Source organism: Scardinius erythrophthalmus (assembly GCF_964197995.2).
Source record: "Scardinius erythrophthalmus genome assembly, chromosome: 7".
In the NCBI taxonomy this organism is placed as follows: Eukaryota; Metazoa; Chordata; class Actinopteri; order Cypriniformes; family Leuciscidae; genus Scardinius; species Scardinius erythrophthalmus.
In genome coordinates, this window is record NC_138227.1 from 20597359 (window position 1) to 20604507 (window position 7149).

General features: G+C 40.1%; 1 long non-coding RNA gene across 1 annotated transcript; it reads left to right on the plus strand.

Annotated features, from left to right (window-relative positions):
- Positions 1 to 1075: 1075 nt before the first annotated feature.
- On the plus strand, positions 1076 to 5867 carry LOC308693347. The gene is made up of 6 exons (XR_014030437.1): positions 1076 to 1202; positions 1808 to 1889; positions 1969 to 2284; positions 2383 to 2515; positions 2699 to 2783; positions 5266 to 5867. It is a non-coding gene; the product is annotated as an uncharacterized lncRNA (long non-coding RNA).
- Positions 5868 to 7149: the final 1282 nt, after the last annotated feature.

A 7149-nucleotide genomic window follows, 5' to 3' on the forward strand; every position in this document is an offset into this window, starting at 1 on the left:
TGCTAAAAAAAAAAAACCTTTTTTTAACTGTAATAAACATGTTTAATAATAAAAATTTAACATTACATTCAGGTAAAACATCTTGGCTGTTAAATGAAGTGTAAACTTTTACCTGCAATATGTTGCTTTATCCAAATATAATAGTGAATGCATTTGATAATTGTGGATTCCGTTTATATCCTTCACCTGAGGAACGATGAACAGGTCTGAAGGAGACGCTCTCCATGCAGTGCTGCAGACTGACCCACAGGTGTCTCTCTTTTTCTTCCCTAGTGCTGCACTGTATCACTCCCTCTGCACTTTTCTTCTGAAAATAGAAGCCTGTATCTTACAAAGCACAGAGCCCATCTCTAGTCATTCAGTACACAGACCCTTTGGACTAAATACAGGCGGCCATAATAATGTCCCTTGTGCATGAGAGCAATCTTGCACGTTCTCGTACACGTCGGTCCACTGATGCGAGCGGCTCTCATTTTCTGGTAAATTGCGAGGCTGTACAGGTGTAATACAACGTCTGGGCGGAGAGCTGAAATTTGGAGGATGTTACAAGCGTATGTTAATGTTTAGCAGTGCATCTTCTCTCTCTGATGGTGATTGCTGTTGCCACTATGTCTGGACACACACAGCTGTATTTACTATAATGTATTCTGCAGACCCAGAGCAAAGTTATGTAGAATTGAACAGAGGACGTCTCTTTATGGCCATCATTAACATTAACCCCAGAAAGTGAGAGGGGAAGGCAGAAGGTTAATCCTGTGCACTTTAATGGATCGAGACAGTTATAATAAATAACAGCTTACCTCTGTATCTCAGTTGATTGATGCCCTGGCCAATATTATAGGAAACTTGTTGGCATAAAATGTTATTTTGTATTATTTGTTTGTGCTTCAACCTTAATTCATGCACATGCTTTCTTTATTTTTGCATTCAAATATACAGGTCACTGTTTTGGTCTATGTATTTTGGGGCTCTTAGTTTGAAGTTCTTCCTGTTCCATTTTGCCTAGTTTCCCTTTTCCTTGTTTGATTCCTGTTTCCTTGGTTGTTATAATTGATTAGAGTCTCACCTGTCCCTCATTGCCACTGTCTATTTAAACCCTCAGTTGTCCTCTTTTGAGGATACAGTGGATTTCCATTAATTTGTTGCCCTGATTCCACGCGCTGCGCAAATACACTGCAGGCCCACTCTCACTCTTATCCAAGGTAAATCATCAACACTATCATCCCTTACATGTGTTTTATTTAACTAAATACATCATAATCAGCTAAAACGCATGCACAGGTTATTTTACTTCCTGAACAAGTGTGTACCTGAGTCCGTGTTGCTTTCACATTCACGCGAACCGAACCGCAAACTCAGACCACCTCCTCCAGGTAGTCTCGGGTTCAGTACCCCAGTGGGCACCCGGGTCCGAATGACAGCGTTCACATTAGAGATTTTTCATGCGAACCGTGCCCAGTTCCAAACTAAACTGCCAGTGTGAAACATGACCTGACGCACTGAGCCTTGGTGCTCTTGTGGGCAACACAAGTTCGAAACTGACAACATTCTTTGATTTCACTCTCCTCTGCACCATCATTTCCTGTCCACTTTCTCCATAACATGCTGATTGACAGGCTAATTTAGCTGGTTAGAAATTTGCCAAATTAGACTTTTGTCTGTCCCTCTTTTTTTTTTTGCAGAACACAAAAATAAGATATTTTGAATAATGTCAACTGTTATGGTCCATGTAATACAACATTGTGGATTAAAAAAAGACACTGAGACGTTTTTTTTAGTGTTCCACTAAAAAATGTTTATTTTTTAGTGTTCCAACTCTTATAAAGAGGTGAGACTCAATAAAGAATCTGCTGTGTTTCTGGACTTCTCCTGGATCTTTCCTTCCTGAGGTGAGTAAGAATTAGTTCAGCATTCTCTTCTCCTGCAGTAGTAGTAGCGCTGGTATTGTTCAGTTTTCAAATTACATAGGTGGACACGGGTGGCAGATTCTGTCCTGCAGCCAGTCAGCTGCTTTGCTCCTGGAAGCTGCCCAGATGCCCTCTGAACCCTGGCAAGGTGGCAAAGCCTTCACATAGGGTGGGCGGAGTGCAGCAGGTTGCCCAGGCTTATCTCAGAAGAGTGGATTTATGCAGGGGGGAAGTGCTCTGAGTGCTCCTGATGCATTGCTTTGGCAAGAAGCTCCTCATCGGTCTTATTATGCCTGTTCCCTCCTGCTGTCTCTCCTTCAGAATCCAAGTACCTGTGTCTCCTTTTAAGGGTGTCAGCACCAAACTCAATGTAGAAGGTGAGGAGCAGACCGGGTGAGAGATATCAGCAGATCCCAATGTTCTTGCTATCTTTTCTGCTAATCAGCCCTAAGAAACCTTTTAATCACTTTGACAGCTCCTTTCTATCCTTGGCACTGGAGCAGGTTTAAGATGGTACAGATGTGTAGAAGGCTCATGCTGAGGAGATTCTACAAGAAAATGGGATAGGTACCTGCTATGGTGCCAATAGTGACTTGTGCCTGTGTCAGGCAAGATCATATCCTCATACCAAGACATATCCCTTCTGAAACCCATTGAGAAAACTTTATATGGGCACTCTATTCTGTGCCTAAATCGAAAAATCATTTTGCATTTATTCCTAATCATGAAAGTTGATCAGTAAATTAACGTCTTTTAACGTTGTGTTTTTGTGTTTCTCGGGCATCTCTCAGAAATCTCACACCAAACCTGTGATTCTGGATTTTGAACAGCCTCCGGAGGCATAATTTGGTGCCACCAACATATGTGGAGCCAGTGGTATGTGTACACTCCCATAGAAAACAATGTATTCAAATGTCAAAGACGTGACTCTTCTCGTCCAGTGTGCGAACCTCTGTTTGTTTTGCTAATGCTGGAGGCACCTGGTTGAAGTACTTAATTTATTAATCATAATTTTACCCACATTTTGGAGGGTTGGCGGGTGTTAATTTCAAACTTTGATGATCACATTATATTAAACCAACTATCTCTTTCTTTGTGGTTTCAGTTAGCCTTCGGTTAGAAAGTTACAAACTTAGTTTACTAATTTAGCATAGCACTAAATCATAAAAAAGTTATTTCAATTAGCTAGAGAATATTCCCTTCTAAAAAAAAAAAAAAATTGGTTTAAAATTGTCTCCCAGTCCAAGCTGGTCTAGCTGGGCTCCCATCCTGACAAGCTGGAAAAGTACTCATAGCCCTTTTTAAAACCAGCCAGCAGACCAGCCTGAACACACAACATCAGCAAATCAGTTTTGCTTGGTTTATTATTATTACTATTATTATTATTATTATTATTATTATTATTATTATTATTATTATTATTATTATTTTCAAGTTGGGATGATAGCACTACATTTTGACCAGGTGCTGAGGAAGGAGAATGTCAAACATGCTGCTGAAAAATGGTTTCTCATTAGTGGTGGATCAACCTGATCTCATAAGAAAACATTGCTATTTTAGAATTATTTTTTTCAGATTTTCAGAAAAAGAAAAGAAAAAAAAAAAGCATTAAGGTACACCTCTAAACTTAACCGTCAGTGGGTAATAAGCAGATCATACGAAACCGCATAAATTAGATTAGCAACGAATTCGCCAAAACATAAAATGAGAGTTTTTCAAACAATTGCCATGAGAGTGAGTTGAGTGGATTATATTACCGCATTAAACAAATACCTGAGCAATATTTATTTTTATTTATTCTTTTGTTCTTCAAATTCTGCATATTTGCTCACACTGGCCTGCAGACACACACACAGAGTTTTGTACAGAATTGTGGCACACAGATTTGTGGACCGTGCGAGTATAGCGTGTGTGTAGATTCCATTGCCATTCAATGCATCTGTAAACACCAGCAACCGTGTCACACCGACCCTCTGCTGCTTTCCACAATGCTGCGTTGTGTCGCCACGGAAATTGAAATAATGATAATGTGTCCCTCTGACTGCATCAAAGTATTGCCACTTCAAAAAAAGCCGGGAGGCATGAAATGCAAATGACAATGTGGAGCAGATGGATTGAGTGCCGTCGCCTTGGCCCCAATGAATCTTAAAGGAGGGGCTGGATGTGACTGTGTGTGTGCGAGACAGGTGACAGGGTACTGGCTATGGGGTATTTGCAGGTCTTCTGTTTACGCCTTGCACACAGATTGATGATAACTAAATTTGTGTCATGAGCTGTCGTCGGCGCTGTAGTGTTTGGACTTGACCCTATCTGTGCAAGTCACAAATATGCTATCTGTGCTCCTTTTCCTCCATATGGAGCCTGCTGCAATTAGCCGCTAGTCAGGCTACTGTTTTGACTTGCTGGTTTACAGTTTGCTTTTAACATTGCAGAGCAGGGGTTCCCAATCCTGCTCCTGCCGGACTGTCCTGCACAGTTCATCTCCAACCCTAATCAAACACACCTGCCTTTAATTTTCAAGTGACCCTGAAGACCTTAATTGGTTGCTTCAGGTGTGTTTGATTAGGGTTGGAGATGAACTGTGCAGGACAGGATTGGGCACCCCTGTTGTAGAGTGTGTGGAAGGACCAAATGTCCCCTCAAGAATACTGAAACCTAAAATCCCCTACATTGTTGGGACTGCAAGAAAAATGGTTAATGAACATACTAAATATTAAAATTTTAAAAGCTTCATAAAGGCACTAAATCATGTCTTATTTTTTATTGCAAACATGTCCAAATGTTTATTTTTACTCAAAAGTAATTGTAATTAGCTTATATTTAAATGTTTTTAATAATTTTGGATAAACTTTTAATTCTGTCATTATTTACTAACCCTTATGTAGTTCCAACATTCTGTGACTTTCTTCTGTGGAACAGCGTTGGACACCTGGACAACTGTCTAACTTTTTTTATAAATAATTATACGAATAATATGTGTTTAAAGCAAAAGTGTTAGAGGGACCTATACTTATTTAACGTGACTTTTAATCCTTTTTTAATAATCATCTTATCATTCACATCAGGAATGGTCTTATGTTTTATGAATAATGTGCCTTGCATATTTATATATATATATATATATATATATATATATATATATATATATATATAATTTTTTTTTTTTTTTTTTTTTTTTTTTTTCATTGAGTTAAAATTGTTCTAAACTCACAACCATGATACAATCTTGTATGCTAAGTGCCAATGACGCATGTTAGCATTTGTCAACTTATTGCATTAAAATAAGGCAAGTTAATACAGTAGAAGAAAAATACTGAATAGCCCCTTTTATCGCTCTAAATATAGATATTTTATTTAGATAGTACAGTTGGAGAGAGAACAGGAAGCAAACTGGGAGCGATCGGGTAAGGACCATGAGCCGGGATTTGAACTTGGCTTTTCCGAAGCGCAATTGCGCTACACATTGGAGAGCTTCTCATGAGGCTATCAGCTCCAACTCAGAATCAAATTGTTTGTTGAAAATTTCTCTCAATATGCTGTATAAATGTCATCATGCAAGTTGTATTTCTGATTTGTAGAAATGTAGTAATAACCCTTCAGATTACACATGACAAAACCAAATCTTTTGTGAAATCTTAAACTTTCCTCTGAAAAGTTCAGTTGAAGATCTAGGCCTTGTTTTCTGTAAAAATGTACGCTGTTTTATTGGTATGCATGGCTAGCCTAAGAGTTTCCATTTGGCTGAGTAGAATGCGCAATACTCAGTCTTTAGTTGCCTTTAATAACAACGAGGAGGAAACAAATTTGTTTGATTTGTGCATATATGTGTGTATGTGTGTAATTACTGCAGTGGGGGAGATGAAGGCTGATGGGGTTGAAAGTGTGAGTGGTTAAACAGCGGTAGTCTCTGAACCAGCCTGCTGGAGGAGGGCTGTAATATATTAAAGGGGAGGCAGAGAGAAACAAATTATCCCAGTGTCTTTGTGTTGTTCTTGTCTCTCTCTCACACTCTTAGTGTTATATATTTTCACACCTCAGTGAATCCTCCCCATGCTTGCTCGCTCTCTCTCTCTCTCTCTCTCTCTCTCTCTCTCTCTCTCTCTCTCTCTCTCTCTCTCTCTCTCTCTCTCTCTCTCTCTCTTTCTCTCTCTCTCTCTCTCTCTCTCTCTCTCTCTCTCTCTCCCTCTTCATTTCTCTCATGTGCCCTGCTACGCCCGTTCTCTGTCACTCCTTTTCTCCTGTTCTGTCTCACTCTGTCTCGCTCGCTTCTGCTTGCAACATATCTCTCCCTCCGTCTTGCTCGCTTTCCTCTCCTGTGCAGTCTCTCTCTCTCTCTCTCTCTCTCTCTCTCTCTCTCTCTCTCTCTCTCTCTCAGGTCACGTTACAGCAACACCAGTAGAAATGATAGGAGGAAGGCGTGAGGTTGTTATTTGCATAGAAATAGCATGACGCCCCAGGCAGCTTGGGAGAAGGACACAGAGATCATTTGTCTAAAATTTTAATGAAAACTTTTGCTGAGGCAGAGATTTTTTTTCTTTCTCTTCAGTCTAAACCCCCCTCCCCATACAGTTTCCACTACACCCTGCTGCCACCTCCCGTCTTCTCTTTCCCCCATGGTGAATTAAGGCGGCTCGATTTAAAATTAGATGACACATCGCAAATCGCTGCATGCCAGGATGCAATAACATGTAAATTTCAATTTGCGGGCTCTAATAGAAGTGCGTGTGGTGGCCGTGCTGAATGGCGAGGCTGCTGCAGTGGGATGGGATGTGCAGTCTTCTCCCCATTGTGTGCTTGACAAAGCCCAGGATGGCCGGAGACTTCATCTTACGCCGGAGCTTTTATTTGGGTGGCTATTCGACCAGCCCAGCATGAGTTCAGAATGAGGACAGATCTGTGGAAAGGAAAACTGTGTGTGTGGAGCTTGGTATGCAGACGCACGCACAAATACGACATAACCCAAATAACCCAGCGGCTGCTCTGGGGTCACAGGCTTATTGTGTATTGTTGAAACTTTACTTTACAGTTTTGAAAGTTTACTTTACAGAGCAGAGGATCAAAGAAGTGCAAAGGGGTTGAACCCATTCTATTTTTTATTATCTGCTTAAAACATTTGAGCTTTTATTGTGAATGAAAATGAGACTAACAGTTGAGGAACAGAAGTGTAAAAAAAATAGAAATATTTCTGTCTCTTGTTTTCCAGTGGAAATATTTAAACATCAAAATAAATAAATAGATAAGG